The 14,680-nt window shown below is 40.4% G+C and overlaps 1 long non-coding RNA gene across 1 annotated transcript in view; it reads right to left on the bottom strand.

Moving 5' to 3' along the window:
• Positions 1-3,871: 3,871 nt before the first annotated feature.
• Positions 3,872-14,680, bottom strand: part of LOC147860862 (uncharacterized) — a 75,103-nt gene continuing 64,294 nt past the window's right edge. The window contains exon 2 of the long non-coding RNA XR_015530154.1: positions 3,872-4,354. This is a non-coding gene — a long non-coding RNA (uncharacterized LOC147860862). The remainder of the gene's footprint in view (positions 4,355-14,680) is intronic.

The following is a 14,680-nucleotide window of genomic DNA, read 5'->3' as shown; positions in this document are numbered from 1 at the left end:
CTTGGCCGGTTCCGGTCTCAGCTTCCTCTACCTCTTCATCTGCCGGTTCGGTATACTCACCGTAACCGGTTGGTTCCTCGAGTTCTAACCGGTGTCTTGCCGGTTGGGTCTGCTCATCGTAGAGTCTATCCTTACCGGTCGACTCGGAGTTCATTATCTTCTTCTCCGACTCCCAGTCGGCGAGCGTCTTGTCCTCCATGAAGATAATATCTCGACTCCGGAATACCTTCTTGTCGATCGGGTCCCACACTCGGTAGCCGAACTCATCGTCACCGTAACCGAGGAATATGCATGGCCGGGTCTTTGGATCTAGCTTTCCTCTCCGGTCCTTAGCTACATGCACGTACGCAAGACACCCGAACACCTTCAGATGCCGGTAGGATACTTCCTTACCGGTCCACACTCTCTGTGGCGTGTCTCCGTCCAAGGGTACTGAGGGTGATCTATTTATCACGTATGTCGCCGTCGACAGTGCCTCAGCCCAAAACTTCTTGGGTAGTTTTGCATGCGCTAGCATACTCCGGACCCTCTCCATTATGGTCCGGTTCATCCTCTCGGCCATTCCGTTTAGTTCCGGTGTCTTCGGCATGGTAAATTCGAGCCGGATTCCCTTCGAGCGACAGTACTCCTCGAACTACCCCCGGTATTCTCCTCCGTTGTTTGCTCGAACCGCCTTCAGCTACCGGCCGATTTCTCTTTCCACTCTCGCGTGGAGCTCTTTGAAGAAGGATAACACCTGATCCTTCGTCTTCAGCGGTGTGGCCCACAGCTTCCGGCTGTGGTCATCTATGAACGTCACGAAGTACTGCGCTCCGGCATGTGACTTCGTGTCTACTTGACACACATCCGTATGCACCAACTCCAGTGGTGCATTACGTCTCATTGGTGGCCTTGGTCGGAAGGAGGTTCGGTTCTGCTTACCGGCCAGACAATCAGTGCACTTCTCTAAGTGCGCGTTCTTCACTGGAATGAGGTTGTCGTCTGCAAGCCTCTTCATCCCCTTCTGGCTCATATGACACAACCTCTTGTGCCACAACTCACCGGCAGTGTCGGATGCTACGTTCACTTCTTCTGGACATAACCGGGCATTCATCAGGTACAACGTGTTTACCTTCCGGGCCCGAGCCACAATCAGGCTCCCTTTGCTGAACTTCATGACACCGTTCCGGATGCTACCCGTGTAGCCTTCATCATCTAGCCGACCGGCTGATATCAGGTTCAGACGAACTTCCGGAACGTGTCGGACATCCTTCAGCAGCAACTTGCATCCGGTTGGTGTTGTCAGCCACACGTCTCCTATGCCGACAATTCGGCATGTACCTTCGTTCCCCATCCGGACACAGCCGTGATCACCAGCTGAGTAGGATGAGAAGCATTTCCGGTCTGGGGTAAGGTGGAACGATGCTCCAGAGTCTACCACCCAGGTCATCTCGTCGCCGGCAAGGTTTATCTCACACTCCTCGGTGATGAGCATCAACTCTTCTTCACTTGCCGCGATTGCCGTCGTTCCCTTCCGGTCCGGCCCCCTCCGGTCTTTACCGTTTCGGTCTTTACCATTCCGGTCCGGGGTTTGCTTCGAATCGGTACCGTCGGTTTCCTTGTCTTTACGGAAATGCCGATAGTTCTTTTGGAAGTGTCCCGGCTTGCCGCAATAGAAGCAAGTAGGCCTCCCCCTTGACTTTGACCGTGTCCCCGACTTCTCCCGGTTCTGAGGACTACGGTTTCTATGTCTTCCGCGTTCCGATTCGGTAAGGAGCGCTTTGGAGTTGGAGCTCGTATCTTTATCCTTCCGACGCGCCTCCTCATCTAGCAAGCTCGACTTTACTCTTGCTAGGGATAACCGTTTTCCTTCCGGCCCGACGTTGCCCAAAGTGACAACCAACGTCTCCCAGCTATCCGGGAGGGAACCGAGCAGGAGTAGCGCTAGTACCTCGTCGGCAAGAGGTACTTCCAATGATGTTGCCTGGTGTATCAGCCCCTAGAAGGCATTCATGTGCTCCGCCATGCTGGAGCCATCTTGGTACCGGAGTCTTACTAGCTTCCGGAATACCGACACCTGATTGACAACATTTTTGTTCTGGAACATTATGCCGATCTTCTCCCAGAGCTCATGAGCCTTGCTCTCTTCATTGAAGTTGTTGTATAGGCTCATGTCGATGAAGCACCGTATGTACGCTGTTGTCTTCATGTGCATCACCTCCCATATCGCGGCGTCGATTTTGTCCGGTCTCTTGTCCCCGAACTGAACCGGCAGCCAGAGGTCTTTAACCACGAGCATGTCCCTCATCTTCGACTTCCACACTGAATAGTTGGAGCCGGTGAGCTTGAACATGCCGCCAAACGATTCGTCCATTTTCTGTGTCGATTTCGCTCTGATACCACTTGACGGGAACTTTTCATTCCTTATGCGCAAGACTCGGCCACAGCCGAGATTCTTTTCATACACAGAAAACGGGAAGTTGAACACGACACAAAGAAGAGAAATGGTACACAGGAGGTTAACGTGGAAAACCCCAAACTAGGGGAAAAAACTATGGCAACCCACAGGCTGCAAACTGTCACTATGTATGAATGTACAAAACAGTGAGTACACGGAGGCAACGACCTCGGACTCACGATCTTCGCCATAGGCGGCGGTTACAACAGAGGCAACAACCTCGTCTCTCTCTCTCTCTCTGTACAGTTACGCACTCTCTCTTTTCTTGCACCAACAAGAAAAATGACAACAACCTACTACTTAGTTTGCCCTAAGTCATATTTATACTAATATGACTTTTCGGCTATTTACAAATGTAGCCTCGATGGACTCTCAGAAACATATTTACGAATATGTCTCTTCCTCCGGTTCATACTGGGCCTGTATCATCCGGCTCTCCGTAGCCGGGTACTCCTCATCCGGTTCACACCGGGCCTGTATCATCCGGCTCTCCGTAGTCGGGTACTCATCATACCGTTTCGGCCTCGGCCGAGTTTGTTCGTCGGCACTGTTCTTCTCCCTTCCCATCCGGAGGGACCTGTCTCCCAATAGTTATCACGTCAACTCTGAAGCAAATTGACAGTACCACATGACATTATTAGAGCAGAGTTCAGTCTACCCCCGATGTTAGTAGAAGCACTCTTTCAAGTGGTAGTTTTTATTCATAGGATACATAGTCAACTACAAGATAGGATATCCCATCGAGCCTTTGAGGCATCCCGATCCCTACATGCGTCTAGAGACACTAGCTCTTGGTATAGCATTGTGGTGAGTTGGTTACTTGCAAATGGCATAGACAATAATAACCAACCTCCTCTTAAGTACAACCATGGGACTGGTCAAACTCTAATCTCTCATGAAGATCGTAATAAAGTGATACGCCAAGAAATATGGCAAATTTACACTCGATATAAATGGATCACCTCACGAGAGCCACTCCCATCGAAAATGTTGTACTATAAGGAACACTTCTTGCACTTCTCTAAGTTAGGTTTTATTACACGACCAAGATATCTAGATACATTCTTATCAAATGCACTAAGGGTGGCCATTGGACAACTTAGGATATCATCTCACCAACTTGAGATTGAGAATGGTTGGGCTAATAGAGTCCCTAGAGAGGAAAGGCTATGTAGGTTATGCCATATAGAGATAGATGATGAGTATCACTTCACATGCAAGTGCCCAACTTATGCCGAGATACAGGCGGAATACCAAGACATATTAGGACCCTCTCCCACCCTCTCCAAACTATTAGATACCCTGAGTGTAAAGAGACTAGGTAGGTATATCTTAGAACTAAAACAATATAGGGAGAATAAATTACAAAGTGTTAACCATAACCCTTTTACTATTCATCAACATGTAACTAGTGTAATTTTTTAGGAACAAGGGGAGCCGATGAATGTGGATACACTTACGCCGCTCGGTCTCTCCCTTGAGGAAGCAGAAATGCAAAGAACAACCAAATGCCCTCGGATGTTGGGCTTCAAAACAAGTCGACGTGGAGTAGAAAAGATTAAGAAGATAAGGGAATGTGAGCTACGTCGACTAGAAGCTATGGTTGGGGTATCTTTTACATTGGGACCACGGGCCACATTCACATCACAACCCTTTGACCTCTCGCTTCTCTTCGAGAGACTTGGATGGAAATGAAATTAGGCCTAGTTTAACATCATTTTCATTGTAGAACATGTTTTTTTATATAGAACAGTTTTGTTATTTTCTTAGAACTATTTAGCTTAAACTCTATTTTTATCTTATTTTTATTTTTACTTTCGGTGAATGGGTAAATATCCCATTTTTTTGTAAACCATTTGTCTTATGGGCCAATTTTGGCCTTAGAAGACGTTAATATATCTTTCTTTCTCTCTCTCTCTCTTGGTAAAAGCACACAATTATATTAATTGTATGTAAAATCCACTTAGTTACAACACTTCTTAGTCTCCTCTACCTAGCATATGCATATGTAGGGAGAGGGACGTTCTGTAATGCTATTAAAAAACCTGAATATGCATTTGAGGAAATGATCCCCACACGCTCTAACATCCAAAAATTCCACATGAGAATACCTTTAAGCTTCTTTATATAGGCTTTCACCCCATGTCTATTATCAAACATGAAAGCATTACGCATATTCCAATTGTGTTGTAGACCCCAATAACGTAAAAATTGGAACAATATCTCCATCTCATCATTTGAACCATTTTGAACATATTGAGAAAAAACCCATTGTTGAGGTCTCAAACAACAACGGGTTAAAACTTGCCAAATGTCTGATAAGTAATTCCAAATGGTACATGCTATAGGACATTTAATGAACCTATGTGTACTATCCTCTAATGGAACGGTGCAAAAGAAACAAGTGCCGGACCCTAGTCCTTGTCTCTTTAAGGCTGAACGTAATGGGAGCCCACCAATCATGACTCTCCATATGAATACCTTTGCACAAAATGGTAGATGGGAATGCCAACTATGTTGTAATATTTTCTACCACCTTGCATCTGACTTACATACATTCCACAACTTTGTTGCTTTTGGAAATAGCCAAGGTAATGATGCCATCACATGATGATACAATATATTTGTAGTGACCTGTAACAAGGGTGTACCATCTTGTAACCACCAATCCACCCAAGGTGCAAAATTTGTTTTCAATGGCAAAGATCCTTGCAACAATGGTATATCTTGTAATTTCTCCTAAATAAATCCATAATTTGGGAGAATACATAACCATCGCTTGACATCTTCAAAATCTGACCACCATTGAGATTCGTTATCAACCACATCTTCCAAATGTACAATCCCCAATCAAAATAAACGATTGAATTGGGATCTCAACTTCTCTTTCCCATGCCAAAACAACACTCGAGAAGAAACAAGCAATTCATTTTGTAATGAATTACAATATTCTCGATCACTTGATGGTCCCCATTCAAAAAGAGATAATGCAACTTGCCACGATCTTACCAAATGTTTCCCACATACAGAATGTTGAATCTTTAGAGGAATACTTCCATTGACTAATGACCACCAGGATGCTTGAATCTTTGGTTTCCCGTGCACTAATCCTTCATGCTCAATAAAATATTGCATCATACATATCCATGGTTGATCTTGTTGACATACATCTTGTAATAATGCAAATTTACGAGCCATCAAATGTCTTTCCAAATCCAATATTGCTGCACCACCGAACCTTTTAAGAGTAGCCAAACGGTCCCATGAAATCCATGTAACTCCCATCATTTATCCCTTCCGCCATAACATGAACTGAATAGGTTGTAAAATGTTTTGTACTGCCTTTTTAGTCCAAGGTAGTAAAGACAAAAAATATAATAACATGGGTATTGTTACCGTACGAGATGTACGGGTGATTGATAATTGTGATAAGTGAGAGTGAAAGATGTAATGTGTTGATATGTAATGCTTCTCAATGCACATCCCGCACCGATCACCATCTCCATTGCTATCATCACACTCACCATGTCTATCTTTATAATAATTATCACTAACCCTAACCCTAAAACCTACAACAGGTATCAAGATACATTGCACCACTTTGAGTCGTACATGAAAGGGCCATAATTGAGACTTCCAATACATAAATTTGTCCTTCAATTTAATACCAATCCAATCAATCAATTGAACATTTGTAACATCAACACACAATGGATAACCCAAATGTCGATAAATTGATCCTCGTGTAATCACTAACCCTCGCCATCCCAAACATTTCAAATCACTCTCTGTACAAGAAATAAGGCGAGACTTCCTCCAATTTATATACGACCCTGAAGCCAAAGTAAATTGATCCAAACTCGCATACTCCTTTCAAGATTTCCTTTTGAGGCTTGTAAAAACATAAAAGAATCATCAGCCAATGCTTGTGCCACCAATTGTCTACCAGAAGGAAGATGCAAACCCACAATATCACCATTAGCCGCAAGATTTGACAACATTACTAACAAAGGATGTGTAACAATAGCAAATAACAATGGGCTTCGTGGACATTCTTGCCGCACGGATCTAGTAAGAAACACTTTTGGAGTAACTCCGCCATTAAGCATCACACGCGAGGTCGCATTTGGCCCTAGCAAAAAGATAAGTCGACACATACGAGGACCAAACCCCATATTATACATCACACCTGAGAGGAAAGACCAATTAACATGATCATATGCTTTTTCCAAATCTAATTGCACCATAACCATTTCTTGATGTGTATGTCGAGCATAATCGGTAGCCATTTGATCATTCAAAACTGTTACCGTATGAGATGTACGGGTGATTGATAACTGTGATAAGTGAGTGTGAAAGATGTAATGTGTTGATATGTATGTGTAATGTTATACGATTATGAGTGTGAATGTAAGTGTGCGTGTGGTGGATACAAAGAGGTGTGAGTGAGTGGTTAGGTGTGAAGGCCAAAGGTCTTACACCCTTGTGTATCTAACCCTTTGTACCTATTTAAGTTCCCCTTATGGGGAATGAATGAATACAATGATCATTTCTCTCTCCTTACGTTGAACCCCCTTGGGAGGGGGGTGGAGCCATTCTAGGCACAACCCCCTACCCCACAATGCTTCTCAATGCACATTCCGCACCGATCACCATCTCCATTGCTATCATCACACTCACCATGTCTATCTTTATCATAAATATTAACCCTAACCCTAAAAACGTATAACACCTTTTGGTGACCACTAAGGCGATCCCCCTTTGGAGATGGAGTTGATGAATGATCCATGGCAGTATGATGTGCGAGAGGAACTCACGGAATGATATGCGGTAGAAGTATGTGCGAGAGAGCAATAAATAAAACCGACAATGTACAAGAAATGTGCGAGAAATGATGAAAATGGTAGATTGATGATGTCTCCGAGCATTATCATCATCATTATCATCATTTTTTGTCTTTGGATAATCACTACTCCTGTAACCCTAAACCCATTTTTTGTTCATGTTTTCCTAACCCTAACTCCTCTACCATTCCTTGCACTAGATACCCTAGCCCTAGTTTCTCCTACACCCATGGGCCTTATAAGTTTAGCCCAAACTCTTTGTGTACTAACCCCAAGTGCGTGCCTCTGGCCCTTATACTAACCCTGATACTAACACCTACATTAACCGCCATAACGCATGTGAGCATGATTCATATCATGGTGGCACTCATAATAAACATCGTTTGTTCATAAACCATGATCTCCAAGATGATGCATATGAAGGAATTAGAATGTGCGGTCATTCTTCATTGTAATCATAATCATTAGGGTCACCATTGCTAAAATCATCAACAACAAATAGAAGGAGATGGGAGAACACCAAAGAAGAACAAGGAGCATCAGACAACAAGACGGAAAAACGAAGGGTTCGCCAGAGATGATGGTGACAAAGAGAAAGGGCGGTAGATAGAATGACCAATGGCCAGAAAAATGAACCAACAGTGGGAGCGGTCGGAGTGCGGTTGGAATGGCCAGATAACAACTGAAGAGCGGCCGAAATGGCTGGACAACGGTTGAAGAGTAGCCGGACAACAGTTAGAGCGGTTGGAGTGGCTAGATAGTGTGGCTAAACAAAAACCGACGGCCAGACAAATGCTAGTACAAAAGCCGGACAACGATGGAGATGACAGCCGAAATGCACAGTCATGGAAAACAGAGACGGCCAGACAAGGACGACAACAGCGGTCGGAGTGGCTAGACGGGCTGGACAGAGAACTGCCTAATGATGAACGGAATGAACCCAACAGAGAAGGACGACGACGACCGTAACAACAGCCAAAACAGACGAATCAAAACGACCATATAGGATGGCCGAAGAGACATCTGAATAGGCGAATGGAAGACAACACACAATGTCAAACAAGGGGAGCAGAAGAAGAAAGAAGATGGAGATGGAGACGATAATGGCGCCGGAGACAGAGATGGAGTGGTAGGAGGAACTGAACAGAGAGACAGAGACCATGGACAGAGGCGACAACCACCAAAGGCGGACTTAGAAAAGAAAGAAGAAGAAAATAAGAAAATAAGAAGAAACTGATAGAGGAGGAAGAACGACCGAAGAAGAGAAGAAAGACAAGGCGTAAGAAGAAAGCAAGGAGAAGAAAGAAAGGAATATGAAAGAACAGAGATGGAAGGAGAGAGATAGACAGACAAGAAGATGGAGTCAAAGAGAAAGACAGAGGAAAAGAAGAAGAAAACACAATTTGACACAAGCAGGTAGAAAAAGACCAACAGACACGAAAAGAAAAGAAATGAGGAAAGAGAGGAAGATGAAATAGAAAAGAGAGAGGGAAAAAGAGAACCATACGGAGCATCCTAGGAATTTGGAAACTAAGGACATCCAAGAAATTTTGAAAAACAAACCTAAGGGCACTGTTGGAATTCTAGATACATGAGGGTATAACGAGCAGATTTCATAAACATAAGGGTACATAATTAAAAATTTAAAAATCAAAGGGCACCTACGGAATTTCAAAAATGCATGAATCTAAAAGAAATGAACGCGATCCACACACGACTCACAAGATACAAAGAAGAACACGCATACATACAAATGATGTTACCGAAGTTCGTGAACCGACAGAACGGGAATGTTTGTGTCAATGAAGATTCGCTGACCGACGGAGATGTTCGAGTCAAGTGCTCCGATCGAGGGAGTCGATCATTGATGTTACTGAAGTTTGTGAACGACAAAACGAGAATGTTCGTGTCGATGAAGATTCGCTGACCAACACAGATGTTTGAGTCAAGCGCTCCGATCGAGGGAGTCGATCGTTGAGAGGACCAATGGAAGTTCCGGTCAAAGAAAGATTATGATCATAGATTGACACATGCGTGATATTCGTGATATTCTCCATGCGCAATATTCGAGAATACAAAATGGCCCCAAGAATATTAAAAAACCATTCGTTTTGTAAAATAAATATAAAAAATTATTTATTTATTTAAATAAATGTATTTAACTAAAAAAAAACAATTATTCATTAATAGATTATAGTGTCAAGAGAGTTTATGAAACTTATTTTAATTAATTAATTTTTTTAAAACGAATACTTTTATATTTATTATACAAATATGATTAGTATGAACTTTGAAGATATGATTAGTTTGAAGTACCATTTTTAATGTCAAGATAAAATTATCCATAAATTTTGAGGAAATAAAAAGTGAGAGATTAATGAGCCTTTATTTTATTTTATTTATTTATTTATTAAAAATAAAACGACTATACATTTATTATAAAAATTTAGTAGTGTCAAGTTCCCAAAGTCCCTCTTTTATTATACCTATTTATTGTTAAGTTCCTTTTTTTTATCTTAGTAATTTTTTTAAAAAAATCGTTTTTTTTGGGGGGGGAGGGGGTAAAACGAATACTTGATTACCCATTCGTATTCGTATTCGTTTGCATTTGAATGGGAATCCCCATGAATGCGAATATGTCAATCTATGATTATGATTAAGGCATGTGGGATTGATGTGCAAGGCACTCTCCCACGGGCGTGCCATATTGTGTTACTGTACAAGATGTACGAGTGATTGATAACTATGATAAGTGAGGGTGAAAGATGTAACGTGTTGATATGTATGTGTAATGTTATATGATTATGAGTGTGAATGTAAGTGTGAGTGTAGTGGATACAAAGAGGTGTGAGTGAGTGGTTAGGTGTGAAGGCCAAAGGTCTTACACCCTTGTGTATCTAACCCTTTGTACCTATTTAACCCCTTATGGGGAATGAATGAATACAATGATCATTTCTCTCTCTCTCTCTCTCTCTCTCTCTCTCTCTCTCTCTCTCCCCTTACGTTGAACCCCCTTCGGAGGGGGTGGAGCCTGCACCGATCACCATCTCCATTGCTATCATCACACTCACCATGTCTATCTTTATCATAATTATCACTAAGGTCCTAACCCTAAAACCTACAACAAAAACATTATGCAATATATTTTTACCTGTAATAAAACCATATTGAGATGGATGAATAAGTTGCGGTAAGAACTTCTGAAGTCTGTTGGATAATATCTTTGTAAACACTTTGTATAACCCTTCCATCAATGAAATAGGCCTCCATTGATGAAATGACTCCGGAGATGGTACCTTTGGTATCAATTTGATTAAGCCCACCTTCTAGCTCTCAAGCATGAAACTAGAATCCCAACATTGTTGAAACATTTGTGTGAATGGACTCTTAAGCATGCCAACATACTTCTTAAAAACTTCATTTGTAACACCATCCCAACCAGGGCTTTTACCATTTGGAAGGTGTAACAATACCTTTTCCACCTCAGCTTCTTCAAAATCAACATCCAATTCTTGACAAATATTTGTATTCACGACACTCCCAATTACATTATAAAACTCTTGTCGTGCTTTCAACACATCCTCATTAATAATCAACTCTAGCCTAATCAAATTCTTAAAATGTGTAATACATAACTCAATAACCTTGATTGGGTCTACAACAACGTCATCCCCTATCTTAATTTGTACCACATTTGAAGGAGCATATGGTGATCTTAATCCTTGAAAAAATATATGAGATTGTGATTGATTATCTATAAATCTCTCCTTTAATTGACATACTCTTGTCTGTTGATAACTTTGACAAGAAAAGTTCTTCACAATGTCCTGTACTTGAACTTGAACACCCAAAAACTCTTCATCATGCGGATTATTCATCAATAGTACATTGTATCGCGTAAGAATATATGAAAACTTATCAATCAATTTCTTACGTCTTTTAGCATTAGCCATACCATACAGACGGTGAATATCATTGATGTTTTGTAGTGTTGTATCCCATGCATGCCATCCTTTTGAAATAACTTGTTCTGAAAACATGCCAAAATTTTGTTGCACATAGGCACTAAATAAGGAATGTAATAATAAAGAAGAATTAAACCTCAAAGGAACTCAATCACGCAATGTTTTGTACATATCTACCCCATGTTTATTGAACTCAAAACATATGGGAAAATGATTCGATGCCACAACCTCTTGCATAATTGACATATTAAGAATCTTTGGCAAAAAGGACTCATCATGCATAACGTACATTCTATCTAACCTACTCCATGTTTCCTTATATTGCATAGACTGAAATGTAAACCCAACCACATCTTGATGCAACCATTTCCATACATCCAACTTCAAAACCTCTGATGCCAATTTGTCCCAGGAGAATCCATCAATGAGAATCGTGAAGTAGATTGTGAAGCATCAACACACATATTAAAATCACCCATTAACAAACCAACACGACCCATTAATAATCGTGAATACATTGAATACATTTCTACCAACCATATCAAATCCTAAAAATACTTGACTTCCATCACCAAAAAACATCCATATGGATCATTATAGAGTATATGTGGACAAAATAAATCATGAATAATCATGACAACCCTTGAGTAATGATGTGATACTTGTCCTGCATAATATGCGGAATATCCACGCAAATGTAACACAGATCCTGCTAAATCATGACACTTATGTTCAAATGCACATAGAATATCCCATTCTTTATCAAATAAAGTTTTCCATGATATATAGTTCTTATGAGGAGAAGACGCCCCTCGCACATTCCATGATACCACTTTCATTTAACACCTTTGGTAAGAACTTACTCTTTATGAGCAAGTGTATTCATGAATGTACTAACTACTTGTTCAAGAGCTGCATGAGGATTCATGTGTACTATATCCCCTCCAACAATATTAGGTTTTTGTTGTCTGGCTCCACGAGAACGAAGTCCTTGATTTAATTGAGGTCGTACCACCCTTCCTGAAGAATCAAAATTTAATTGGTTGGATAATCTCTGATTTCGCACTTGTTTTTGCCAAGGATTTTTCTTAAACCCCTCATTCAATCTCAAATTATCTTTTGGTAATGCCTTACCATTAGTATTTTTTATGTCCCTTTGTATGGCAACACCCTTCCCTCTTATCTTATGCTTCACTTGATGCCACTCTCTATCTTCAACATCTGGGTCATCATTAATGCATACTCCATTCTCCTCCCCAACACCTCTAACATGACCATGAACTTTAAGATCTCGCTCTAACCCATGAGATGTTCCCTCATCCATGACCATATCAACCATTGAGACAATATCTTTCTCAACATCTTCCGTATTTTTCCCTTTGACATTATTTTCTGGGGATAGTTCACCATGAGATTGGCATTCTGCCATAAAATGCCCCAGTTTACCACATTTAAAACAATGTCCTACAAAGGTCTCCCATTGAAGCTTAAAACGAAATTGACCAAATCAGGATGTATCTATACTCAACCATCCTGGAAGTTTACAACCTGTATCCCATAACATGCAAAATCTACATTTGTTCAACGAATTAACATGAGGAGCAACCAAAACTTTACCAATTTGAGACATCAATCCTGGTAGTAAATCTCAAAAGAATGAGTTACTGCAATCAACGGTCACCCAAATTGGACATTGTTGTTTTAATAAATCTTTATAATCCACCACCGGAACCCATTCCATCACATGCACTAATCTTTTATAAAAAAAGATCGGTACCTTTGCCATCAAAGTCATACAATGTTCTGACGATCGAAAAACCACATCATAGAAACCTCTTGGACCCACATAGACATCCTCAACACAATTAGGCATTATGAATGAATTCAACCACTGCTTAATCCATGATACCAAAGGAATTTTGCTAGTGAAATACCAGATAACACCACAATCATAGAACTTGTGAAAAGTTGCTAAACATAGACTTGGTCTCCATCACCACCTCTACAACATCCTCCTCCACACAATCTTTAGCATCTTTCTCATTTTTTCCATAAAATCTAAAAGCAAATCACAATGACTGTCAATATTATAATCATGTCCAACAACATCTTTCCCACCAAGAATAGCAACATATGATGTTTTTTCATGTTCTGTAGAATCGATACACTTTTTCCTCTTGTAATTTTCACAATCATCATTACTACCACATCCATCAACAATCATCAACTCACTTCCTGTTATTGTGTCAACCCTCCTAACAGAGATTGAGAGAACTAACTTGAGACGATGCCGATTTTTCTTGTAGCTTCTTGTAACGATAACGAAACTTAGTATCCAAATAATCCCTGTAAAGCACTCTAAAAGAGCTTCGCAATGAACCCACAATCATAAAATTCGGAGTTCTAAGTACAAAGTTACATCAGAAACATGTTTTAACACTATTCTTGGAACGCCATCGCTTTTTTTCCTCTCTCTCTCTCTCCTAACTCTTATTTCCATAATGTTCATGCTTCTGATTTCCAAAAGTCCAAAAGTTTTATTTCCTATGATTAATTCCCTCAACATCCAAAGTACACACAATTAATCTTACATACAAAACTACATATACATAAGTATATCTAGATACACCTAGACACACTTTTGGATAGACTTGGTACATACTCATATTTTATGGCCTCATTTATTTAAAAATATTACGAGCTTATTGTAAATAGCTAGATAATAAATTATATGAGTAATTAATACTATCTGGTTAATTAGGCAATTGCAACACTTAGTGTATGTAGATATGTATACGTGAGATCAAGTACGTAAAATTTGTGTTCGTCTGCCATATCGTTCGCTTTCATATGTTGGAAAACGAACACAAATATTATTCAAATATTTGTGTTTTTTTTTTATAGTTTCCCCCCCCTCTTTTTTCCATTTTTCCTCTACACATCAACGCTACGCTCTCCTCTCCTCTCCCATCTAGCGTTGAACGATATGTTGTTTGAGCCTTGAGCCTACATAGTGCTGCCACACTAGTGAGTCAGTGACTATACATCTTCTCACGACCATTAATTTCTACATAGCAAGTTTCACTCCTCTCGCATTCAGGTATGTTTAAGGTTAGTAATAAGGTTTAAAGTTCTTTAAACTTTAGGTCATAGTATGTAGTATGTGCTATGTAATACAAATTGTTTTGTAATTTTTCAAGATTTTTTGTAATTTAAATAATTTTTCTGTAATTTCTGTCATTTTTTTTGTTATTAATAAGGCAATGTGTTTTTTGAAATTTTCTTAAATTTTTTACCTTGAAAAACTATTTATCACCATTCTCGAATGATTAAAACATTCTCGAACACGAACGCACGTATGGTATGTATGGTTCATACTATGCGTAACATAGACTAAGAGAAGGGGTGTGAATATAAATATAATAAACACTTGA

The sequence above is a fragment of the Azolla caroliniana genome, unplaced genomic scaffold, assembly GCF_043228905.1.
Source record: "Azolla caroliniana isolate FFs.n. ecotype wild unplaced genomic scaffold, voAzoCaro1.0.p SCAF_8, whole genome shotgun sequence".
NCBI classification, from domain to species: Eukaryota; Viridiplantae; Streptophyta; class Polypodiopsida; order Salviniales; family Salviniaceae; genus Azolla; species Azolla caroliniana.
This window is presented reverse-complemented; position numbering and strand designations above follow the sequence as displayed.